This window comes from Notamacropus eugenii, chromosome 4, assembly GCF_028372415.1.
Source record: "Notamacropus eugenii isolate mMacEug1 chromosome 4, mMacEug1.pri_v2, whole genome shotgun sequence".
Lineage (NCBI taxonomy): Eukaryota > Metazoa > Chordata > Mammalia > Diprotodontia > Macropodidae > Notamacropus > Notamacropus eugenii.
The window spans coordinates 316,921,762-316,949,388 of record NC_092875.1 but is presented as its reverse complement, the minus strand read 5'-3'; the positions used below and the strand labels follow the sequence as shown (position 1 = coordinate 316,949,388).

General features: G+C 37.1%; 1 protein-coding gene and 1 long non-coding RNA gene across 4 annotated transcripts in view; one reads left to right on the top strand and one right to left on the bottom strand.

The window, feature by feature from the left end:
- Positions 1-27,627, bottom strand: part of RALYL (RALY RNA binding protein like) — an 800,002-nt gene that overhangs the window by 146,775 nt on the left and 625,600 nt on the right. The window lies entirely within an intron of this gene.
- LOC140501414 (uncharacterized) lies at positions 11,899-27,354 on the top strand. Its single transcript, XR_011966174.1, has 3 exons — positions 11,899-13,009; positions 22,027-22,094; positions 22,237-27,354. It is a non-coding gene; the product is annotated as an uncharacterized lncRNA (long non-coding RNA).

The following is a 27,627-nucleotide window of genomic DNA, read 5'->3' as shown; positions in this document are numbered from 1 at the left end:
TTTCTAAGATCACTATGATTCCTCCAGCTTTATCGACTCCTTTCAGCTATCTAAGTTATTGCTATCCTTTAAGAGCTGGCCCACTCCAACTTTACTCCAAGTCAGTGATCTCTGCTTTCTAAGAACTTAAATTGCTTGTTATTTATATCACTTAAAAAAAAAACAACAAAACCATCATACATTAAATATCATTTTGTCATCTTATATTGTGATTTAATTATTTAATCAGGGCAGGGTTGTATCTCTTAAAAATCTTGTTTATCTTCCAGTATTTAGCACAGCACTCTGTACTGCAGGGACCAAGGAGAGAGAATTACTGGCTTGAATACCTTATTGCTTGAAATGTCAAAAATGATACTGGGAACAGTACTTGTTAACAGCTATTGATCCACAATCATGAATGATCTTACAGGAAAATCAAGAAAACTTGTACCTTATTCTGGGAAAAGGAATTGTTGGGTAGGTTAGTTTTAATATTTGTCATTATTTGAGTTATACTGGGGACTGGAACCCTGATTTCATTGCTTTAGTCAACTTGAGATGAGGAAGCCCCCTCTACCAATATAAATTAGTGCTTCCTCTACAGCTTGTAATAGAGATGTGCCTAGAGCACTCAGAGTGCAGAGTCAAGCATTCTCTATATAAAGGCAGGAATCAAAACCAGGTGTTTCTGGAATAGAGATCAGTCCTATCGATTTTGCCACACTGCTTCTCTTGAGTTGTTTCAATTAACTAAAAAGAAAGATTTCAATTAAATAAGCATTTGTCATGTTGATTATGAAAGGGAGCTTGCTTGGTACTTGGGTACAAAGATGAATGAGAGGCAGTTCCTATTCTTAAGGGGTTTTTAGTTAAGCAGGCAAGATTATATGCTAGATGAATGAAAATAATAGTCTGAATTCATTTGGATTCATGATTCTTATGGTGCAGTTTTCTCTGCCAGATTAAACTGAATCCTCTCTGTAGCTTCTCATCCTTTATGATTCTTTTCTAAGTTGCTTCATGAATCCTCCATATAGGATGTACCCAATATGACAGTAGCTTTTTTTCTCATTATTTTACTTTTTTTTTAATAACAAATATAGAACTTGAGCTTATGAACCATGATCGTTAGTGGATGTTCACAGCAAGAGTGCTTAGAATCTGGGTAGCTTTTGTTTCTGGACCAAAGCGAGTGATTTGAGGGGAGAGGGAAGGTCAGAGTGAGAAAGGCACTACAGGTACCCGAATATAAGGAATTATTTTGAGGATGAAAAAGCATATGGCTATCAGGGAATGTTGAAGAAAGATTTTAACAGACATTCATGAGGTAACTTAAAGTCCCTTAAACTTTAAGATTCTTATGTAGTCCTTAAGTCATTCTTGAGGAGTCAGCATAATTAGAGGTACAGGCAAAACTGTACCAAAGCATATGACTGGGCTTGAAATTAAAGGGTGAAATTAAAGAAATGCAAAGAAAACTGGGAAGGGGCACCAAAAGAAAATTGTGTTTGGTCATCATATAAAGAAGCAACTATATTTTATTTTAAATACAATACAAATGCCTTTCTCCACCCTGAGAAGTTTGCCTACCAACACAAAAGAGTTGGTTATCCACCATCACAAATGGCATAATGTGGCCAAAGAAGATGTAAACATGGAAAATGACCATTGAATTTGGAAATAAAGGCTTTAGAGACTTTTTTTATAGAGTCATTTCAACAGAATTTTGGGAACAAGCAACTCATTTGCAAAGAACTAAGCAATGACTGAGGAGTGAAAAATGAGAAGTCAGTCGCATAGACTAATCCTTCTTTATAGTTTAGCAGTGAAGGCGGAAAGAGAAGAAGGTTGATAAGCTGAAAAATATCGTAGACCCAACTTTAAAGCCAGCACCCTCTTAGTTCAGATTCAAAGCTGGGATGAAATAAGGCACTCATAAATACAGAAAATTTAACAAGGGAAGATGTTTGCTTTGCCCTAATACAGCAAGGAAACGCAACAAAGCTATACAGCAAAAATAGAGAGGGGCTTAGTTTCTCTGTAAACCTTCCCCTCACCTTCTCAATCTGGAAACTGACCATTAAGGTAGATTAGTTAGTGTAGTCCCAGGCACCCACTAAGTCTAACAGGCATCAGTTCTCCATGGCTTAGACTTTGTATTGACCCTAGGACAGGAAACTTCATCAGAGAAGCTGGGGCCAACAAAGTTTCAAGAAAGGAAGTTTTTCATCAGGTAGCCACTAAGGAAGCTGGAGCCAAAGGAAGTTGTGGAGAGGTTGCGTGTAGGGAGAAAGCTATGTTACGGTAAGGGGAACTTCTTCAGAAAACTTCTGCCTAATGCAAAGGGATATCAAGTGACTATTATTTTTTGTATAGGAGAGACTTAAACATATTTTCAGGCTGAGAGGAAGCATCCAGTAGAGTGGGAGAGATAAGAATCAATGTAATGAGCTGCAGACCAGTATCTTTTGATATCTTTAACACATCTCCCAGTGCATGTCCTATCAGCATTTCAAATTCAATATGTCCACAATTGATGCTGTTAAGTTGGAAGGGGTCATTACTTTGCTAAATATTACGTTAAATAATATTTTTGTTGAATATTGTGAGGGGGCGTCATGGTGCCCTCTCACCAAAAAAAAAAAAAAAATCTGAGACACTTGTGGATTGAACTATGTCATTATGGATAAGTCACTTAACTTCTAAAAGTTTCAGTTTCCTCATGTCTAAGATTTCTGGATAATAATACAGTGGACTACTTACCTTTGTGGTACCTGTTAAGAAAATCCTTTGTAAAATTTAGAGTGATATAAATGTTAATAATTATTAGTCACTACAGAGAATTCAGGGAGTATAAGCCCTGAGGCAAAATTACTGAATTTAGCAATTAAGAGGCCAACATTGAAAGTTGAGATAGCAGTGTCAATTGAGGATTGGAAGTAAAATCACAAGAGAATAATAAAATCAGAAATTAGTTCAACTCTTCATTTTGTAGATGAGAAAACTGAGGCGAAGAAAGTTAAATGACTTGCCCAAGGTCACAAACTTAGCATGTGGCAAAAGGCAGGGTATGAACCCAAGTTCTTTGATCCCACAGTAAATGCTCTTTCCACTAGACCAAATGGCAATATAATCATGAAAGTATCTAGAAATTAGTAATGAAAAGATAAAAGTAGGAAAGACCAAGACGGTGTTAGTTCAAGTCATATTCAGGGAGAAATAAAGATCTTTTAGGTTAAATGAACTCTGAGTATGTTTATAGATTGAGAGGGAGGATTCAGGGAGGAGAATGAAATTGATTGAAGATATAGAAGGGAATGGGACTAAGGTTAATCTCTGTGTATGATAACTAGCTATTCTGAGTAGTAAACTTTTGGTAGTTTTAATCTCTAAAAAGGAACTTGTAGAGGAAAGAAAATACTAAGAGACAGAGCTCTCTGGTGAAAATGATTCATCATCTTACCACGTAAAACTAGATAATCTGATTGGAGCATAACTTGGGGAAAATTTCCCTACATTTAGATTTGTTGGATAGATATTTGCTTGAGAAAGGAACTGATTTTTATCTTTATTGAATTTGTGATTGCTGTGAAATAGAAATTTAATGTTATTGCACAGAAGATGAAAGAATGCATAAAATTAAAAGAAAAAAACAAATATAATCTTTTACCACAATTTTCTGAAATAGAACAGTTTTGTCTCATAGGAATAAAATGGAATAACAAGTATCAAAGAACAAAATCTGTTATGTAATAAACACACAAGATTGAGGATGATCATTTATGATTTAATGAAGACAAAAGACGGGAGGTAGAGAAAGAAGAAACTGAATTTGGAGTTTTAGAAGTTTGTTCTAAGAATATCTCACCAATAGCTGCTGTTTGTACCCACTACTTATATCAGTGCATTAGCAGCAAGTTGCTAATGGCTGATCACATCTGGCAAGGTAGTCACCACAAGATAAACAAAGTATAAAGGCACATCCTCAGGAGGCCCCTCCATTAGAGTTGTCCAAGCAGCAAATGGGTGGTTTGCCTTAGTGGTTATCAGTGTTAACAGATGTGGGAGAAAGTGACCACAAAGCACTCAGATGAAAGAGCTCAGTGAAAGCTGTTCCTTGGATATGAGGATGAACGACTATACCCATATACTAGAGGACAGGAAAGGATAAGATACAAAAACAATCAGAAAAATTCCTCCTGACCTCAAGATGCTTACATTTTACTGGGAAAAGGTTTACAACATGTAAACATAAATATATTCATACTTATTTTGGAAGGGACAAAACACTAATAAATAGGGAATCAGGAAAGGTTTGCTGTAGGAGGTGGTACATGAAATGAGATCTAAAGGAAGCTCAAGATTCTAAATGGAGCCAAGGCAAGTTTTCTAAGAATGCAGAGGGAGACAGACTGCTGAATCCATGGAATAGAATGTAGACCAGTTTGGCTAAAATAGAGTAATGTATAACAAGCCTGGAAAGGTAGGCTAATGGGTTTTAAATGCCAAGATGAGAAATTGTTATAATTCCATTCCAAATTATCCTCTTTTTTATTTTAATTTTAGGTTCTTATGAGGGATTAAAAAAAAAAAAGCCTGTAAAATTTTGTTTCTCCTTGCTGCTATTCTAATGGCTTGGAGGCCTGGTTCTAAGAGATAAGGCAAAAATGTTTCTTTGTGAGGCTGGTGTCCCAGAAGTAGAGCCAAAGTATTCATTGGGACGGAGATGAGAATTATGCCCAGGGCAAGGTGGTATGATGTGGAGATGTCTGGGAAGATCACATTAGCTTTTGGGGCTCCCATATCACATTGTTGACTCATATTAAGCTGGAAATCTACTAAAATACCGAGACTGTTTTCCACCATGCCTCTCTAACTTTTGTGAGGATGACTTTTTGAACCTAAATACTTATAATTGTCCCTATTAAACTTAAAAATACTAGATTAGCTCCACCAGTCTAGCTAATGAAGAACTAGTCTTAAATGCAGAGTCCAAGTAATAAAGTGAGCTAGAAAGTACAACAAAAGAATTTAAATAAAATATTACATTATAGGCATCACTGAGATATAATTCATGGATAGGCTATTACAGTGGAAGGTTATAGCAAGGACATATAATCCTATGAAAAATCCATAAACTTGAGGAAAGGAGTATGGCACAGAGGTCATGGGTATTGGTAAAATGAAGAGACAGAAAGATATTGTGGTGGAAGTACCTTACAGACCACTAATCTAAGAGGGTTAATAGATTGTGGGCACCCCCTTTCCCTCTAGAGGAAATTGCCAAGACATACCTCCACAAAGGTTGCTTCCATTATGATGGCTACAAGGAAGTGATGTTACTGTTCTGTCAGGTCTTGAGACAACTTTCTCATGGTTGGCAGTTGGTGGTGGTTGGTGGTAAGGATGGCAGGCAATTTTCAGGAGAATTGCTATTCTCATTGATGGCTTAGGAGTGGCATCCATGACTGTGGAATGATGTGAGTTCTGGGCAAGAATGGCTATTCTTAGAGGGCTCTTGGATACAGAGTTTCAAGCTATCTCCACTAAGAGCTGAGAGGAAGTAGTGGTCTTAGTCACCTGTTTTTCCTTCAAAGCATCTTGTCTCAACAGGACTAGTTTCTGGGTTTGGCTGGAGGAGCATCTTGAAGGCAATCCCTACACTCTGTCCTTGGAGCAGGGAGCATTTGCTTGTATCAGGATGCCTAAAGTCTGACTATCTCTTTCAACTCAGCCAGGACTAGGGGCAAAGAGTTCAAGGACTTGATAATATTGTGTGTTAGATTCAGAAATGATTTAATGATGATTAATGGATAGATTGGTGTTAACTGGGAGGGAGGTTTGCAGGGTACATAAACAGAACATACTATACTTGATTAAAAAATCAACTGTACAGGGAGCACAGGGAGACCTTGCTAGAATGTAGTTACTGGAAAAATCCACTATGCTAGGCTACCTTTCACGAAGGTGAGAAGCAGAAGCATTTTATATTAGGTTAAAGTTTTAAATTTTAGCATTTATTCCACAACTGAAGTGTGACATCCAAATATTTGCATACTCATGTAGTAGTTTGATATACTCTTTTTGCAAATAGACCTCTATTCTAACGTAAATCTCCAGGTATTTGAAATGTAGCCCAAAAGGTATCATCAATCATGCATGCTCTAGCCCCACCCCTCCTGCAGGATATTGAGTTAGGTTCTTGATGTTTTCATCATTTCAGAGGCTTTTATGCTTTTTTGCAGGTTCCCTTTCAAGCTAACTGATTAAGCATAAAGACAACTACTGACGGTGATCAAATACCAGCAGTTAAAAATGGACACAGACTGATTCCTGAATTTCTTGAGGGAAAATTTTCCTTTAAGGGAGATTTTTCACATTAGGATATGGCTCTATTTTGTGAGCATTTTTTGAAGCACCACTTATTGTTAAAAAGAAAATCTCCTACACATAACTTGGACAGAAAATTCATAGGTCACAGTACTTGAATTCTATTACCTGTGTTGAAAATCAATCTTTCACAGGAGTCAGAGAATGCTAAAATTACTTAATCTTTTACTCTAGTGGTAATACTACTTGCCTTTCTGGAAGAAGGAAAAACAAGCTATAGTTGAGGCCAACACCAGCTATAGCCCTCTGTTCCTGTTCAAGTACTTCATGTCCCAAATCACACTTGCCTTCTTTTCCCCTAAACTGGGACCTTTCCCATAAGCTCTCTCTTTCACTTGAGAGAATCATCATTATCCAAGTCATATAGGTGCATAACTTTGGAACTATCTTGGACTTTTGCCTTTTTCTTTTTGATCCAGATCAGTTGCCAAGTTCTGTTGAATTTCCCCACAATATCTCATACCAATTATTTTCTCCCCAATCACACTGCCACTACCCTAGGTGAGGTACTTATCATCTCTCATCTGACTGTGGCTTTATAATTAGTTTCTTTATCTCTAGGCTCTTTTCTCTACAATCCATCCTTCACAAACTATCAAATTAATCTCCCTGCTAAACAGTACTGATCAAGTAATTTTCCTGGTTAAAAAGAACAAAACGAGACAAAATTCATCAGTGGCTCCTCACTGCCTTTGGAATAATTACAAGTTGCTTAGATTGGTCATTTAAGGCCCCCTACAATATGTCTGCAAGCTCCCTTTCAAAGCCTTACATGTCAGTAATTACCTATATACACTCTTTAATGCAACAAAACTACTTTGTCAGCCATGGCATAATCCTTATCTGCTACATAAAGTGTAAATAATACACCTACTATACCTCACAGGGTTGTTGAGAGAAAACCACTTTATAAAGTTCTCTCTCTCTCTCTGACTCTCTGTCTCTGTCTGTCTGTCTGTCTTTCTCCCTCTCTCTCTCCCCCTCCCTCCCTGTCTGTGTAGTGATTTATAAATGAGAGGCAGTATAACTTAGAAGACAGACTTGGCTCTGGAGTCAGGAAACCTGAGTTCAAGTCCTTCCTCTGACATCTTGGATGTGAGATCCTGGCCAAGTTATCCCCTCTCAATGGCCTAGGTAACTTTCTAAGAGTAAAAGTTGCAGAACCAATGCACGTCTGTATTGGTAGAAGTTTCATCATCAGTTCTCAGTACCATTTAAGTCAGAAGTGTGGTCTACTAAAAGAAAAAAAAAACTACTCTTAATTTTCTCAAAGCCACAAAGAGACTGAAGAAATGTGACAGAGTCCAGAATAGAACTCATTTCCCTGGAAATACCTTTTGGACATGTGGATTTAGAAATGTTAGCATGTGGTTAATGCCCTTATGTATGCTGAGACATGAATAATTTTTCAATTCCCAATTAGAGTAGTGTCAGGCATGTGCTGAAGCCAGTTCAAGAGAGCTAATTATTAAATTTCCAGTGTGAGCGTTTATGACTCACAAATCAGTAAATGCTGTTATCTCAGAGCTTGATTTACTGCTTTGTTGATTATCTAGGTTTAAGAAAATGATGAAAAATGTTAATAATGCAAATTTAATTTAAAGTGTGTCATAAGTATATATTTTAAAAAAAGAATTGGCTGTTGAGCATTTACTAGCACACTGGTGGTTGTTTTATTACACTTACGTTTTTCACACACTGTCTGATCTGTTCTCCACAACGACCCTGTACGCTAGGGAATGCAAATACAATTACAGCCATATTGCAAATGAGAGAACTGAAGTTAATGGAGGATGGGTGGTGAAGGTGAGAAATGTCAGAGCTCGGTCTCAGAACCAGGTCTTCTGAGTACAATTCCAGAGTTCTTTCAATTACACAATGCCATATTTTTAATAGATATAGATGTGATGTCATGATAATGTTGGTTTGTCTCACAATGAGAGACTTCTCTTTCAGCTTCTAATGGACTAACTTATTTTCTAGGCTACTTGTTTTGGATATTTCCTGAGACATATTTCTCAAATCATTTCTTAACTCCTTTTTAGGAATGTGTCTTAGGAACTTTCAGTGAATTTTGCCACCGTCTACTTTGGGAGGTGCGAAACAAGCTGATGACCCATGGTTCCATTTTGGTGGCATCCATTTTCACAGTGAAAAAATGAGTCAGCAAGCCTTGAGCTAAGGACTGCACTTGGACAATGGTAAAATGTCCTCGAATAACTTTACAAAAAGGAGAATTTAAGCACAAGGAAATTTAGGTGATAAGAGAGAAATGGCTGACCAGGGGAACTCCAGAACACTGGTGTTGCTCCTTAAGAGGCCACAAAAATTTTTCTCTGACAGTCTTAACAGACAGAAAACAGAATGGATAGGGATTTGGCCAGAGAGGAAAAAGTGTGGTCTTTCTTACCACTACTATGATTCTGTGATTAAGTTATACTGCACTTCACATTGGCAGGAAGTGCCCAAGACTCTGTCTCCTATTCCATTAACTTCAGAAAATTATTCTCTTACAATGACACTTTCAAACTCAATTATTCTCTTGCAGGAAATTCACTCATCTCAGTTCCAAGTCTGTGTAATAAAAGGAAGTAAATTCAAGATGAGCTAGCAAGTGGCTGGCTCAGCTGTCTCTTTCAATCTGTTTATCTTGTGGCTTGTTAATGGCTGTTAAATCCTATGCAGAAATTGTATCTGCCAAAATTGTAGTGTGAGAGAAGTATATAATCATTTACTGAGTTATTCTCTAAGAATTTATCTTTCAGTGAATGCTCCTTCATTCACTGGGTGATTCAAAGTGGCAGTTTACCTTTTTCTTCCCTTGAAAGACAAAAATATTACATCTAAAATAATTTCAATTAAAAATCTCCATTGAATTGAATCTTCCGAATGAGTTTAACCAAATGCAAGTCTGGTTCTTATGAAAGAACCCAAAGAATCATAGCTCTAGAAATAGAAGTCTACCTTTCCCTGATCTCCATTTTACAGAGGAGTAAACAGAGGCCTAAGGAGGCTAAATGAATTGTCCAGAGTCACACAAATAGAACGTAGCAGAAGTTGGATTTCAGTCCAGGTCCTCGATTCTGTAGTCAGTGGGTTTTTTTCTGTACCACTTCAGACCAAAAAGCATAATTATTCCTGGGGAAATCCTAGGGAAAAATGCAAAACAGGATGTTTTTAAAAAAATTCTTTATTTTTTCCTTTCATCTCAACTCCACCCCCTCCAATCTTCTATCTGCTCTGGAGAATTCTTTCTACACTCCCTCAGATACCTAGGGCTCTCTTCATTCCCTTGTCAAAATCTTATTTCAAGAAAGTGTTTGAAGCTCCTTCTAATGAATGAATGCATAGCTGATGATCCCTTAAGTCATTATCTATGCAAGGAGATTGTAGTTTGACTTGTCCAGAAAGCTTTAAGGTAAAGGAATCTCTGTGGAAGTTTCCTGTATCAGCAACAGGTAAAGAGGTATTTTGCAAGGAATGGGCCTCCCCTAGTATCACTGGCATCACACCTATATCTATTAAAAGCTAATTCACTTATTCTGTTTAAAGCTGAGAATGATAGGCAGCATGGTGTGGTAAATAGAAGACTGATCTTACAGTCAGGAAGACTGAGTTCAAAGTTCTGCTTCTGAAAAATAGAAGTTGTATGACCACCATTCAGTTCCCCTGGCATTTCTGTAAGAAAGTCACAAATATTTTGAGGTCAATCAAATCACAGTGTGCTCTTCAACAGAGATGATGTAGCAGAATTTTCACTGTTATGGTGTTGATGGGGTGCTTGGGTGCCTGTGCTTGGACCCTAATTTTAAAATCATATTTCTCTGTAAAAATCACATTTCTCCCTAACCTTCCCTGGCAGTTTCTCCCCAGATCAAGAATAGCCTACCCTAGCAAAACTTTTATCTCTCTTCACGATACAGTAGCCAGTGGCACCTATAGAATTTATTAGTTTGAACCAGCTGTGTACTGGTTGAACTGGCTGTGTACTGGGTCACAAAAATATTTACTACTTCCTGACCAATTATATGTATCCTAGGCTAAGATGTATGTATACTCCCTTCATTTATCTTGTCTAACAAAATATTGATGAGAGCAGCCTGGTACTCCTCCATCAGCCCTGATGGTTAGTTGACTTAGTGATGTTTCAGGCCTAAAACCACACCTCTAGGTAGCAGCCAACTTGGGCTATTTCCCGATGAACTCTGGGTAAAATACCTGTGCAGTAGATACTAAAAATACATGTTCCTTTAGGAACTAACCACTCCTTAATCCTACCCTGAGCCACCTAATTAGCATATTTGGTACATGTTTTACTATAGAATATCCTATATAAACTTTAACTGTCCCCCTCTAAGGTTGCAGGTTCTCTAAAAAACTCTTGCCCACTGAAAAGTATAATAAATCTTTACCACCTTGACCTTTGCAAACAGCCCACACAGAGAACTCCAGTCTTGGGGTTCCTATATCTTTTCTGATCCTCATAAGTGTCACATAGCATAATAGACACTAGTCAGCACTGGCTAATTTTTCTTTGTTCTTTTTTATTAAAAAAGCATGTACTGATCTTAGGCACACATGGATGACCAGTGGTGTCTACTATGTTCCAGTGTCCTTGACATTTTCCTGTACAAAGTATCTCATACTTTCCACAACCAACTCAGTACACATATTATAGTATTTCTCATGAAACATCTTCTTTTTTTATTCCCCTAAACAATAATACAATGAGATTTGCTATAATTGGCCAGGGTGCTAGACTATGCAATAGTGATTGGGGGAAAAAATGCCATGGTTATCTGCTGGCTGGGTATAATTCTGGAATGATGTCAATTTCTGCTAATAGATGTGACAATACATGTGTTTTGGCACTAGTTACCATTTGTCAATCTGCTAATCATTTCCCAGCAAGCCACAAACCATTACATAAATTCAAAAAAGGGAGAGCAGAATAAATGTTTGAATTTACCACATACTACATTTTCACAATTCATTTCTTTCACCTCCTAGAATGTCTTCGTGCTTTAGAAAGGCCAAAAAATTAGAAGATACAATTCTATTTTCTCCCTACATTTCACTAGCTATAGATAGATCATTTTGGCAAGACTGGGACTTGAAAAATCTATAACAGTTATCAAGCAGTGAACCTCCAAATGCTATTTCACACATGATTATCTATAGATTGTAGGTCATCTACAATCTTTCCTCTTTCCAACTCCAACTATTAGTTTGTGGTGTCACACACAATAAAGTGCATCCTCATAAACTAACTGTATGTCTAAGTCTATTCCAACATAAATTTTGCTGGGCTGATGTGTTCTCATTGCTAAGAATCATAACTAAATCACCTGCCTCTTGCTGTTACTTTCACCCTCATCTGGGTTGTATGCTTGGAATACTAAAGCTGTTCTCTAAGCTTATGCTTCTGTTGCTATTGGCAGGCCACATTGCCCTTGCAATGTGATATCAGCCTCTCAGGCTGAATTACAGCTTTGTACACAATTAGGAATGGCTATTGTTATGCAGGATCCATTGTCTAGTTACAGGTTCACAAATCTGTAGTCAGAAGCATCACACTTCCCATGCATCCTTGATGACTTATTTTATAAAAGCACGTAAGGGCTCATAAATTTTGACTTTTCTATTTCTCAAGATGAAACACTTCAGATAGTCTTCTGCTCTTCCCTCTACTTGAAACTTCTGCCTGCTCTGGACAGTTGATGTTTCTCCAAGCAAGTCAGGAGAGATGCCTTTTAAAACTATAGTCTGACTATGGTATCAAGGTTGATGCAAATGATTTTTAATATAATGTATTTGATAATCCAAGGAACTGGAGGCTGTAGCTCCTGAAGAGGAGTAGTGGCTTTGGAACCACCTAGTAAAGCCAAGTGTTTGGATGTGGGTTCTTTGGAATGTTGGTGACTTTTAACATCAGGATCTTCATCATCATCATCATCATCACTTCATCATTATCATCTTAGAAGAAGTCAATATCTGGTGCTTCATAGACATAAGAAGTAAGAAATAAACTAGCTCATGGACAACACATCTGTTCTTTCCTATCCTGCTCATCAAAATCAACAGATAATACTGGACAGCTTCTGCAGAGGCACAGATTCCTTCTGGTAGTGAAGTGGAAGATATATGCACAGATACTGTGCCACATGAGCAGACGCTTTAATGAAAGTTAAAGAGTAAACTGTATAGCATCACACTTTTTTTGCAACATGAAGGATTTAGCTAAAAATAATCTTTTTTTTCTAGAGGCAACAGAGAGAGAGGATGAACTAAGAAGATTCAGATCAAGTTGGTAACTTCTGCAGATTTTGCATAGATTTTCCAAAGCCATTCTTTAGGATAGACCTATGTCCAGATTTTCAAGGCAATTTAGCAATGCAGTAGCAGTTATGCGGGTTATTTAACAAGGGAAATAGGTCTGCCATGGTGGTGGAGGAAAATGACCCTGGGGATCCCAAATCAAATTTATTCCACTTGCTTCTTTCATCTCTCTCAGCACTGTATATATGATTTTACAACCACAGAACTGTATCACCTTGGTATAGGTGAAAAAAAGCATTGGCTCTGGATAAAGAGAACCTGGTTTTAAATCCTGCCTCTCATCCCTGTGTGACTTTGGGTAAGTCACTTAACCTTTATCTCTGGTCCAAAATTTCCTCACCTCTAAAGTAGAGACAATTATACCAGCACTACCTAATCCACAGGACTATTATGAGGATCAAGTGAGGAAATAACTATAAAAATTCAGCTACTATTAGAATCCATTCTCCATGATTGGATAAGTGAGGTAAGGGAGATTGAGGAGTCTTGGATAATGCCAAGTTATTAACATAAAATACTGAAAAGATGGTGGTATCTGTGACAGAAATAGGGAAGACTGGAAATGGGGTGGGCTTAGGAAAAGGATGAGTTCAGTTTTAGACTTGGCAAGTTTAAGATGTCTCTATGACATAGAGTTTGCAATGTGTAATAGGTAACTGATGACTTGGGACTGAAACTCAGCGAAGATACTTCATACACATGCATGCATACGTATGTATATAGTAATACATAATACATGCATATGCGATCTGCATAGAAAAATAATTTAAGCCTATAATTGATAATATTACCGGTAACGAAATAATGGAGAGGGAATAGAAGAAAACCCTGGATAGAACCTAGTGGAATAACCATAAATAGGTGGCATAATATAAATGAAAAGATAGCAAAGAAAACTGAGAAAGAACAGTCAGATAGGTAGAAGGCAAATCAGGAACAATTACTGCCACAAAAGTGCTGACAGGAGAGGGTATCCAGGAGAGAATGGTCAATATCAGTGGTGTTCTGGGAAATTTTTTTTAACAATTGGCTCTCTTACAAAAAAATTAGGATGGGACACTTTTGAAAATACTAAGATTTTCTCCACCATTTTCTTAAGTCTAAACAATCAACAAGACAACAAAAAAAGCCCTGATTTGTAAATTTTGCCAATTTCGGAGGTGTAAATGTTCACACTGACAATTTAATAATCAGCTCTCATGAGTCAGTAGAGCTGGCTCTGGCACACTACCTCTGGAACACTTGTCAAATACATCAGATGACTAGAGAAGGATTAGGGGAAAAAACATAGTGTTTGGCACTTTAAAGAGACGCCAACTAAAAAGATAACTTTGGAGAGGGTAGTTTCAGTTGAATGATGAACTCAGAGCTAGAATACAAAAGACTAAAAGGAGAATTGTCTTTCAGAAACTGTACAGCGCTTTCAACAATCCCCAAATGTTTTCCTACACCACATCTCTCTGCCCTCCCCCCACCACATCAATTTTTGTCAAGTCCACAAGCACTTTATAAATCATGAAGTTCCACTATCTTCAAACATTCAAAAATATAAGAACCCCCAAACAACAATGAAGAATGATGATAAAAATATTAAAAACTCTAATTCCTATTGAGTAGTAAGCTTTACTTCAGAGAACCAAGAGGTAGCTTCAATAATTCCAAATACTATTTTAAACTTAAGAAGCCTCCTTGTTATAACTGAGTTCAAATATGGCTTTAGATACTTCCTTGCTGTGTGATCATGGAACTCAGGGCTTCCTGACTCCAGGCTCAGCATTCTATCCACTACCTAGGGCTGATATAAAGATAAGTGAGAAATAATCCTTTCACCCAAAGAAGCTTACAATTCAGTGGGAAGACCAGATGTGTACATAAAGAACTATAACACGAGGGAGAACATGGTAAATAAATAAGATATTCAGATATGAATGGGAATATTCTTTTTATTCTCTGCACTCATGCCTATATGCAGGCTTTTAGATTTCTACACCCACTGTCTCTTCATTTGAAATTTTTTTACTGTTATTACTCAAGTTGTCATTAATAGCTAGTATTTATGTGCTACATCAAGATTTGCAAAATGTTTTACAAAGATTATCTAATTTTAAACCTCTCTGATAGGTAAGTGCCATTACTAGTCTCATTTTACAGATAAGGAAACTGAGCTTGAGAGACATAAAGTGCTTTGACCAGTGTCATACGGCTGGTGAGTGCGTGAGGGAGAACTGAAGACAGGTTCTCTTGACCCCACATGCAGTGCTCTACCCATCTTTTTTCACTTAGCTGTTTCAATACCATTGCTTCAATGACCTTTGTATACAAAGTATGATATGTGTTATTCTAGGTAAGGTAAAAAGTGGCATGATGTCTACAGTAACAGCACATGTAAGTCTATCATCAAAGGTTGTGTGGAAGGGAAAAGCATTTCTAATGTAAACTTGAAAAGGGAAAAAGGTGATGAAGGACAACATTTCTTTTATTATTTAGCAAACACCTTCAATTTTGGGGCTGAAGTAGAATTCAGAAACTTTCAAAAACAGAGCAATAAAAATGCCCATTTCAATCAATTCTTGACATAGCTTCTGGAGACAGACCTGACCATGCTTCTTTTTCTTTTAATAAACTTTAGTGGCTCCCTATTGCCTTTAGAAGTAAATGTAACTCTGGTTTGGCATTTGAAGTCTTTCGCAACCTGCCTTTCTGGTCTTATAAATTGCATCCCTTCACAGATCCCACGCAGGACTCATAAGATTCATCTCCCTGTCCCTCAAGTAAGGCACTTATCTCCCTTGTAGAAACCCCAGATTTCTTAAAAGCTCAGCTTAAGTGCTGTCATCTACATGAGGCTTTACTTACTTCTCTAAGAGCCAAGAGAACAGCTTTTAGCTGCAAGTTTCCATTACCATGCTTTCATTTTTGCATATATTTTTTACATGTACATATAATCTCCCTGAATGAACTTAAGCTCTTGGAAGGTAGGAACAGATTTAAATTTGTCTTTGTATTTTCAGAGTCTAATACAATGCCTAGCATACACAGACCCTTAAAAGGTACATTTTGTACCATAGAGTGCAATGGCTTAATTCACTGCCTTTCCTATTCTTTCCCCAAAGGTCTTAAAAAAAGTTTCTATGCGTGAAACATCATACCCTCTGTAATTTGTATAAAGGATTTCCGCAAAGAGGAAAATGCCAGATTCCAACAGACATGTTGTGGAAGAGATTCCTTTATGGCTTTGGGGTAGACCAGATGAATTCCGAGCTTAGTGATTCTGTTATTTCTCGGGGCCCCTTAAAGCCACTTCTGACTGCACTGGTAGAGGGAGAAAGGAATGGGAAATGAACTCTCTGTGTGCACTACAGGAAGGAGCAGTCATCCTTGAAAGACATATACTCTAGAAATAAAGGCTAGGAACAACCCAGAGCAACCCTCCAGAATGATGGATGGCACTGCGTCATTTAAACTCCTCTCCCCACCCCCAACTCCCTACAAAGAGGAATCCTAAAATAAAGCTGGGGAGCACAGAGGAAAAAAGACAAAAAGCCTTATTTCTCAGGAAGCTGAAAAGAAATGAGGAAAACAAAACATTACCATCACTAATAACGAGGACAACAAAGTTAAAAGAGCTTCTGAAGTAGAAAGTAAAGTGTTTTTCAGAAGATAAAATCCACCAAGCATTTTCATCAAAGGAAGGGAGCACTTACAGGGAAAACAAAGAAGTGAGGCCAATCCAAATAATACTCTTCCCAAGGTTCTGATGCTGAGGAACAGTAGTGAGTGTCTGAACCTCAACCTCAGTTAAATAGTTTATTTTCTATGAGGAGCAGATAATGGTGCTAGATGAAGCATGTGAATGTGCTGTGAGTGAGGATTTTGGTTTGGAAAATAATTCTATATGCCTTCACATATGAAAAAAAGCCACTGATTAGTGGTATTAGTCTATGGTTGAAAATCTTAAAAAAAGGATCTTCAGGGCAGACCCTAACTATTTGCCATCTGATACCTACCAATCACAAGAGATTTGGTTACATCTGGGTCTAATTCTCTTGTCTACACATGACTGCCAATATGTCTATCTTAGTCTTTCCTGAACAACCAGCTGAAACTCAATGTCCAAAATGATCATATTATCTTTCTCCCCAAGTCTGTCTGCTTCTGAATGTCCCTATTTCTATTGAAGGCAACACTGTACTTCCCATCACATAAGTTTGTAACCTTCCGATAGATATTAAATTACTTGTAACTCCATGATACCTTTTGCACCCATTCCTTTCTCTCTTCTCACATAGTTGCCTCCTTAGCTATGGTCCTTATCACCTCTTGTTTTAACTATTCCCACCTCCAGGTTCTTCTCTCTCTAGAATGAAAAACAGCTGACAAAGTGATTTTCTAAACTACAGCTCTAATCATATCACTCCCTTGTCAATGAACTCCGGTGGTTTTCTATTGCTTCTAAGATCAAATATCTGCTCCTTCATTTAGCTTTAAAACCCTTCACCACTTGATGCCAACCTACCTTTCCAGCCTCACTATCAATTACTCCCTTTCCTTTACTCTACTGTCCAGACAAAGGGATATTCTTGATTTTCTTCACATATGATACTTCCCGTCTTGTCCCATGTTTTTAGCATTGGTTGTTTCTGTTGAATGCAACAATGAACTGACTTTACCTGATCCCAAAGGGGCAAACTGCTTGAAGGCAAATGAAACCAGTTAAAGGAAAACTTACTTGAAAAAAAGAAACAAGTCCCTATTCTGACCAGATATTACCACTCCCCAGACTCACCTAGTCTTTTCTGTGGACTTTTGATGCAAAATAACTTGCATGGCAGCTTTCTGTGGCTATTTCTCATGGACTCTCTTGAAGTGTATTTAACTCTGACCCTCCCTACCTATCTTGGGCACTCCAGTACTTTGGTGCTACCTGGTAGCCCTGGATTATAATTCCCTTGCCTCCATTAAAGAGCCTCATTTTTGCTACTCTTGTGGTATGCTTTATTTCAGGTTGATGTTCCCTATAACTATCTACACAATGAACTCCCACCTCACCTCTGCCTCTTATAGTCTGGTTCCTTTGAATTTCTGCCTTCTATATGAAACCTCTCCTGGTCTTTCAGTTTTTCCCTTTCTTGTAAAAAATTTACCTTGTATTAATTTTATATATTTATTTTGCACATGTATATGTTGTTTAATCTGATGGAACGTAAGTGCTTTGAAGGCAAGAATTGCTTCACATTTGGTTGTGTATCCATGGAGTCTAGTTTGGCATGTAGTAAGTGCTTAATAAATACTGTATCACTCATTCATTCACTTATTTTCATCTTAACATTCTCTACCATGCCCATTTCTACTTCTGGAATAAAAAGATCATAATTATATTTAAATTTCCCTTGTCCAGAAAATCATTAACATTACTACTTGTGGATATTATTGCTTTATCTAATCTTTTTGTTAATGTTGTCACTTTTTCTGCTCACTTAACAGTTGTTGATATCATTAGTGTCTCTGGAAAAGGGAAATAAAAGAGAAAGCCTTTTAAAAAACTGAATCACTTCTATCATGATCAGGGAAACACCAGATAGTCCATTATAAACTCAGAGAGAGAAGACAACCCTCTTTCATCTGGTTTCTTGTTCTAACAATAAATAGGTGATACTAAGTTTGAATAATCAAAAATTGATAGTATTTCTGAAATATAAATTGAGACAACTTGTGGTATTGATGTCTTTTAAAGTAGTTATTATGATATTTGATCATCACTTAAGTAGGCAATTTATTAGCACACGTTCAGGGCTCATCTGAGGTAAGGCAGGCATTGTTGTGATTATGCAGTTTTATCCGGATAAATTTTTTTAGTCATTCATTCAACCTGGAAGCACAACCCTTTTTCCTACTTTTTTTTCTATGCTTATTTAATATTAATTTGCTTCCTGATTTTTTTAATGGCTTATGGTTACAGAAGACTTTTATAGATGTCATCTGAGCATTTCTCCAAATCTAGGGAGGTAGGGCAGGGTGAGTATTGGTCCCCTTCTTTGATAGAAAGTGAAACTGAGGTACAGAGATGTTAAATAACTTTCCCATTGTAATACATCTAGCATTATAGGGGTGGAACCTGAAAACTAATCTTCTAACTCTAAGTAATGCTCACCTAAAAGTACTTTTCTCAAGAGAAAAATTAGCATACTTTATTTTGTTTAAGTAACACTAATGAAAATTATGTTCAAAACCCCATAAATTTTGAATAATTATATACAATAAAAAGATTAAAAGTTAGTACATTCATAACTCTTCCTCCCTTTCCACTGGTATTCTGAGTTCTTGGAGAGCTTAGTTTATATTCTTTCTACAGTTTGTAAGTACTCACAGTCCCCAGAACAATTTCTGCTTTTGCTTCCTTCCACATTCTCCCCAAACAAACCTTTTTGTTAATAGCACCTCATATTATTTCCTCATCCTTCAGACTTGACACCTTAGCATTCTGATTCCCATACCCAATCTATCATTGAGTTATGTTGTTTTTAAACATATAATATCTCTGTGTCCTGCAGATTTCTTTCCATTCCAAATACTACCTACCATCTTAGTTTAGTATTTCCTTATCTCATGCTTGATTCTGACAAACATTTTCAAACTAGTCTCCATGTTTCTAATATCTTGTCTAAACCCCTCTTTAATCTATACTGAATACTGTTGCCAGGTTCATGTTCCCCAAACACAATTTTAATCTTGTGAAGCACCCATTGACTTTTGGCTCATGTCTAACCTCCTTAATCTGCTATTTAAGGCTTTCCATCCTTACAAGAACCTCCACCATGAGAGAGATGATATGATGCATATTGGAGCCAGAGGCTGTGCATTTGAATTCTACATCTTCCACTAGTGTCATCTCAGGCAAATCAATTATCTTTCCATGCCTCAATTTCCTCACTGATAAAATAAACTAGGTTAGATAAGAATCTAGTCACTAGACCATAAAGTTCTCTTCCAGCTTCAAATTCTGTGCCTTTCCAAGCTTGTTTCCCGCCACTTCTCAAAGTGAACTATTTATTTCAGCTGCATCAGTCCTCTCATTGTATACGGTATACTTAGTCATATTTTCCCACTTTTAATCAGATTAATCCTCCCAACATGGTACAATGGACAGATTAATGTATTGAGATTCAGAGACCCCAAGTTACAGTCCCAGATCTGTTATTTATTTACTACTTAATATAACTTTGGAAAAGTCAGTTAACCTTCTGGACTTCACTTGAGTTAAATGATCTCTCAGGTACCAATAAAGCTGCCTTAAATTTATGATCCTGTGATCCATCTAGGATGCCATCCCCCACTTGTCAGCTTTTCCCACTTCTTCAATGGAGACTTCTTGTTTCTGTTCTACACAATTTGGCATTTCCCTCCTTACTATATTGTTCTCTTATTCTGTCTCTACAATAAAATTAGCATCTTTTCCCCTCTTCCATAGCACTTAGTGTTCAGGGCACAAAGCTGGGGGTGAAGGAGGAGGGAAATGGTAGAAATATATGACTTGATTTGATTTACATAGTGGGCTCTTGACACGTTCAATTGTAATAATAGTAGTGATATTGAGAAATATGATTTAAAACCAGTTTTTGTGGAAACATAAAAAAACCTCTGAGTCAAAGGAAAATTGAATATTTTAGGTAATAATTTACTACAAATCTTACCTGATAGATTTATGAATTGGGAATGAATAGCATGTATCTCAAAAATGACTTTTTAAAAATGATTTAAAAGGCAAATGTGGTGTTCCAAGAAGAGGTGATGACATGTTCTGAAGTCAAAGGGTTTGAATTTGGCACCTAGCAACAGTCTTGTGATAACAGACAAGTCACTTAATTTCTCTGCCTTGTAGTTTCTGTATTAAATGGGGTTATAATATTAACTATAATATATATCTCGTAAGATTTTTGTGAAGCAAATTATATATCTAAATATATATTTATAAATACAAAATTATATATTTAAAGTGCTTTGTAAACCTTAAAAGGCATGCGTATGTGTTTGTGTGTGTGTGTTTGTGCTACTATTCATGTGCACATCAGAATCATTAGGACTGTATGCTCTGTAGTCAGTGAATATGCATTATCTTTTATATCACCAAATCCTTTACCACCCTTTATATGCATAAAGAGCAGCTGAGTCCATAAGATATGTATCCAAAAAAGCTCAGTAGAAGAGTGAAAATAGGTCATCCTTTAATATCCCAGAAAAGTGCCCCCAGCAGAGCTATTTTAGTGGTCATTGTATCAGCACTTTTGTGAAAACCTCTCTATTTCAAAGGTCTCTCCGTCAGGTCACTTCCATTTGCTCAGGACTGAAGCTGTGAGCAAAGCCTTTCTCTTTTCTCAACTCTCCTTTTTCTCTGTCATACTTCGCCAGCTCCCCAGCACTCTTGAACTGTTTTAGCTGGCAATGCAAAATCTAGCAAAAGAATCCCAGGAAAGGATCATTTCGAATATTTCCGAAGAATACTTTGTCCTAGTACTGCACCTTTAAAAAATATTAAATGATGAAATCAATACTACACAAATTCTGTGGGAAATAAATCTTTTTAACCCTTTCCTAAAATGTTCTTCCAATCTGAAAATGTTCATAGCACATCACTTTTTATCAAGGGATGTATACCTTGTCGGACTGAGGGGAAAAGGAACTATCCTTCTGCTTCTCTTGGGAATAATGATAACAATATTTGACATCTATGTTATGTTTAAAGGTCTATAAGACTCTATACGTAACTTCATGTGATCCTATGAGACAAGCAGTACAGTTATTGTTTTCTCTATTTTACATATTCAAAAACGGAGACCAGTTGAGAGCTCAGGGTTACATGCTGAATTTAGGGAGTAGCAGATTTTGAACTCAGGTCTCCTAACCCCAAGTCCAGTGTTCTTAACAATATACTACACTTTTTTCCTTAGTGTTAGCAAGAAATCAATTATTTGGACTCTGTCTGTGGCTACTAATAAACACAATTTTCTATTCCACTTTGTCAGGTGCATAGCAAAGTGTTTAAAATGTGGAATTAAAGTCCAGAAATTAGGGAGAGGTGTCTGCAAGACAGATTGACTACAAATAACTAAATAGAATAACTGAGAGTCAGTGTAGTAGTCACTCTTCTCCCAGCCCAAGTCCTCTTTAGATCAGGGATTCTTAATTTGGGTCCTTTAGATAGAATTCAGGGGATCTAAGAATTTTTTTCAATTGATAACTATTTCAATATATTTAAGTTTCTTTGTAATCTCATATATTTTTTTCATTTAAAATATTTATTTAAAATATTTTTTCCAGGGGGCCATTGGCTTCATCAAGGATGAAAGGGGAAAACCAAAAAAACTGCTAAGGACTCGCATCATATGGTAAATTCTAAATTGTCTGAGCCAGCTAAATTATTTTCAATTTTTTGATGAAATGAGTGAGAGGGTAATTTCCATTTCCCCTCTTAAAGTTACTAAGGGCTTCTTTTTGTAGAATCCTGACCTTTTGTTCTTGGTTTTTCAGTTGAAATGGAAGATGCACTTTGTTCAAAGAGAAGCAATAACACACAAGCTGTTCATCCTTGATTTTTCTTTCTTTCTGAAGAGGACCAATGGCATTACAGAGGGATGTCTTGATTTGTGTGTGAATTGGATTTAAGTGAGGGAGCTTCACAAAGTCATCAGTCTCACTCCTTGTTCTAGTCATCAAAGTCCAGTGGCAAGACAGAAGCCCAGATGACTGACTGATTGGTGATGGCTCAAGAAGCAGTGGATGGCTCTGGCGTCTTTGATGTCTGACCAAGATCTAAGTGCTCTGCAGCACCTGCTTCAGCTACCTTCATGGCTGTTGGAACAGATTGCTCTTATCAATCCATTTTGCCGGGTAAAGTATTCACAGGCGTGAGGTAGACATCCCCTTAACTCACCAACAGGTTTGAATTCTGTTGGTTACCCTCAACCTGGTTTAGCCCATCCTTCTGTGACAATTTACTGGGATGTGGCTACCACATGTGCTGCAATCTCATGGAGCCACAGGTGAAAGTTAGGTGACAGGTAGACACCACAGGTGGATGGACAATTTTGAAAAAAACTCAGAAAGCCCTCACACTAGAAGTGCTAATTATCCCTGAACACCTCATACTTCCCATTAACACATATATAAAAGGAATTTTTTAGCACCTGAACAAAAGAACCAAAAACATAAAATGGCCATAGACAAACCTGACTTAGAGGGCAATGAAAATCAATAGAGAGAATCACAGATTCTCTGAGTTAGAAGGAACTCTAGAGGTGAGAGATTCTAATTAGGAAATTTCCTCTATAATATTCCTGAAAAGCTGTTATCTAGTCTTCACTTGAAGGCCTCCAATAATGATGATTGCTGTTCATTGTTTAATATAAGAAGTTTAATGTTCTTTCTTTTCCTTTTGGGAAGTCTAATGAGGGACTATTTCAGTTCACCTATCAGGACTCCCATTTCCCTTATAGTCACCACAAAAGTTGGGGTCAATAAGTGACCTACATAGTCAGTGAAACAGACAGGCAATTTATAATCCTTATAGTACTCATTAAGAAACCAAGAGACCTGATGAAGACATCTAGTAAGTGGGGATGCTAGGAGCATAACCTTCTGTGGCTTCCATGACTTGGGCTTTCTGATTTAGCTCTGGAGTGCTTGAAATTATTCTAAGGAACTCTACAAAGCCTGCAAAGATCAGACGTTTCCTGTAGTGATAACCACAATTTTCAGGGTTACTCAACTCTAAACACCATTTGGTTGTGAAATCACTTCACAACCAAAGCACTCACAAAGAATGAACATGGTGGGATGAAGGGAGTAAAAGTCCTCCTCCTTCAGTTTTGTTTATATTACTTATGATCATTATGTAAAAGTGAGTAAGGTACTTTTTGTTGTTTTTTAGTTATGGCAATTAATAGAGCTTTCTTCTCTGATGCTTCAGTTGGATACATTCACAATAACAAAGGCAATTCTGCTGTCTTAGTATTCTGGTGTAATCTTTCAATAGCCCAAAGGATCTGTTACACTGGCACAGACTGCCATCTATTTTCCATACCATCTCACCCTCTTTTGACACTTATTGATGCCTTTCCATAATTCCTCCATAGATGGGCCACACAATAATTTGTTGATACAAGTTTATCATTTGTACTGTTCATCTAGTAGGACCATTGGATTGTGAGCTCCTTGAGAGTAGAAATTGCCTTCTTCCTTTTTTTTTGTATTTCCAGAATTTAGCACAGTGGCTCTTTTCCTACCAGCTCTTTTTGCCACCAAGACCAGAGATCATGTCCTGAAAAATATAACCATTTAAGCTCTGAATCTCCTACTCTGGGGTTCCCCCGGTCTTGAATGATGAAGGCCTCCTGACTCTGTCTGTCTAAGTCAACACCAAAATGCTTCACGTTTCTCCTTAGCCATCCACCTTCCTATACCAGCATATCCTTCACCCTTTATTTTCCCATTCTGGTACACTAATTAAATTAGAAACACTGTTTCCATTTACTCCCCTTTTGTTCCATTCACCAGCCCTGTGACTTTCCTTGCTGAAATACCCCTCCCTGTCTACCATTCTCTATATATGTTGTCACTCTTTATAATTTAAGCTACTTGAGAACAGGGATTATCTTTCCATTTGTATTTACAACCCAAGCCCTAACATTTGTGTTTGGTGACAGTAGAAAATATTGGCATACAGTAATTGCTTAGTAAGTATGTTTTTTTCCCCATTTGTTCATCATTCCTTGCTGGTAATACATGATGTCAAGGTCATCTCTTTTCCTAGTCATATGTCTTCATTTATGTCTCAGACCACTTCTTCTGTAAAATCACCATTAGAATTTGCCGTAACTTTCTCCCATTCACTACATATCTTTCCACTGCCTTTTTACAATTGACTTCTGTTCTTCAGAGATCACGGTGCTAAAAAAACATTCAGATATGTTGCGTAAATGTGCTTACTAAATTGCTCCTTTCTAGGTCAACTAATTTTTAAAACATTGACTCAGTCATCTGCAAAGGGGCACTATAGAGGCTTTTAAGAATACATTTTTCATCATTAGGATCACATCAAATATTATAAAAAATCAATCAACAAGCATTTATTAAGCACTTACTATGTGCCAGGCTATGGGGATACAAATGCTATGAATTAAATAATTCATATCTACAATGACCCTATATTCTCATAAGGAAGACAAAAATACAAATAAATTCAGAATACATACAAAGTAGTTCAATATTATATAATGAGAAAGAGGAGAGGGAGGGAGAGAGAGGGAGAGAGCAAGAGAAAGAGGGAGAAACGAAGAAACAGAGAGACGAAAAGAGAGAGAAACAATAGTGAGATAGCAAAAGAGAGAAGAAGGAATAAGACAGGAAAAACTTCACATAGAAGACAGTGATTAAATTGTATTTAGAAAAAAAGAGAGGGATTCCATGAGTTGGAGGTGAGGAGAGAGGGCATTCTAGTTATGGGAGATAGTTGGTACAAAGGTATGAAGACTGAAGATGGGAGATTAAGTATGTATGAGAGAAAGAAGGCCAGTTTGGCTGGATTTCAGAGTGCAAAAAAGGGAAATAATGTACAATAAGCCTAGAAAGATAGGTTGGGGCCAGATTGTGAAGAGCTTTGAAAGCTCAATGGACAAGTTAATATTTTATTCTGGAAGTCATAGGAAGCTACAGGAGTTTACTGAGCAAAGAAATGATATGGTCAGATTTACATTGAGAAAAATACTTTTGCAGCAGTGTGGATAATGGACTAAGGTGGGGAGATATTTGAGACTGGGAGAAAAATTAGGAGGATGCTGCAATAATCCAAGCAGGAGATTACTGAAATTGATTATTGTCTACTGTTTTTCAAAAGGGTGAGTTGGACAGGTTTTATAATTTTTGTTATTGTAAAATGTGCTTTTAGTAAAACATTTAATACCCTATAAGGTATGTTTTCTCCACTCCTGTGGTCATCATTCTAATTTAGACCCTTACCACTTCTCATCAAGCCTATTCCAATAGTGTCATAATGGAAGTCCCATCTTGCAATTTATCCCTGGTCCATCTGACTCACTGGATTGGCAAGCAAAGTAGAATCTTTTGCTGTTTTGGTTGTAGACAATCAAGTGCCTCTAATTGAATCTTGTCTTTGATTAATCAAGAGTCAAGAGTCTTTCACTAGAAACAGTATACACACACACATACATATTAGAGAGAATTTTAACTAATCAGACATATGCAAATAGGCTCTAAACAATCAGATACAAAGACAGTCAGAGATGAGAGCAGAAGACTTGAAGAGAGCCAGCACTGAGAATAAGAGACCTGAGAAGAGACCTCTGATAGCAGAGAGGAATACCTCTGATAGTGGAGAGGAAGACTTCTGAGGGCTGGGAGGAAACCCTGTCGGTGTTGATTTCTCAGACAGAAGCTCTGTCTGTTGATCTTTATGAGCGAATTGAGATGATGGTGCTGGTGGTGTGTGTTAGTATTGTTGCTGCCCTGCTTAGCTTTGTTTTCCAAGAGACAGAAGGTGCAGAGTAGAGCAGTCCCCATGAGCTGAGGTATGGAACAGGAGCAGAGAGCTGCCCACATGTGAATTCAGATGAGAGTCGGGAGTGGGCAGCCCACAGAGGAAGCACCATGGGACTTAGAAGCCAACCTTGAGCTAAGATGAAAGAGGACTTTACTTGGACACTTGATATTGACCTACTATGACCTAGAGGGAGATGATGTGGTATTTTGAAAATGGACTTTACTTGGATATTTGTATTGATTAAGGATGTTGCTATTGTTATGAGATATATTCTTATTGAATGATATATTTTACTTAAGGATGTTGCTATGAACGTCATGCTTTACTTTATTGAGTAATGCTTAGTTTGTTGCTGAATAAACTGATTTTTATACCATGCGATTAGACACTTGAAATCATTCACAGCAGGAGTGTTCAGGTGTGCTGCCTATGATTGGCGTTACACTCAGAGTAACCAAAATCTTCTTCCTAAAGTATGCTTGACCAAGTCACTCACTTGCTGAAGAAATTCCAGTTGCTCTCTACTGTGTCTCAAAACAGGGAATCTTAACCTTAACCAGGGGTTCATAAACTTTAAAGAAAAATTATATTTCAACACAATTGGTTTTCTTTGTAATCCTAAATATTTTATTTTATACTCTGAAAAATACTATTCTAAGAAGGGGTCTATAGGCATCATTATACTGTTTTGTTTATCACAAAAAAGTTTAGAACCCCTGTTTTAAGATACCTCCAAACTCTTTAGCTTGTCACTTAAAGACTTTCACAAGTTGGCTGTCGCCTGCCTTTCTAGGCTCATTACACATCACTCCTCTTCTCTCCATTCTACCCAAACTAGTCTACCTGCAGTTTCCTGATCTTGGCACTATAGATGTGCATCAGTGGCATTGCATATTGTCTGCTGAGGACTCTTTTCTCTTCTCTGCTTTATAGAATCCCCAGCTTCTTTTAAGGATCAGCTCATGTGCTTCTTCCCCTTAGTTTTCAGTGCTATCTCTTCCTTCAAATTATCATTTGATGTATGCTATAGTATATACACACAAACACACACATACTATATATACATATATACATGCTATATATGTATATATATAACACATGCATATATGTTAGTATATACGTATACACATAAATATATACCTCATATATACATATATATATACATATACATACATAAGAAATACGTCAACTATGTATACATTTATCTGCTCACATTTTGTATTCCTGCATTAGAAAGTAAGGCCATTGGAATGTCTTGCTCATAGTGGGTACTTAATAAGTGCTTTTTTGCATTGGATTTGGGAAAAGAAAAAGGAGGATAGGGGGAGGTACAAGGGATTGATAGATGGCTATATCTGATGAGG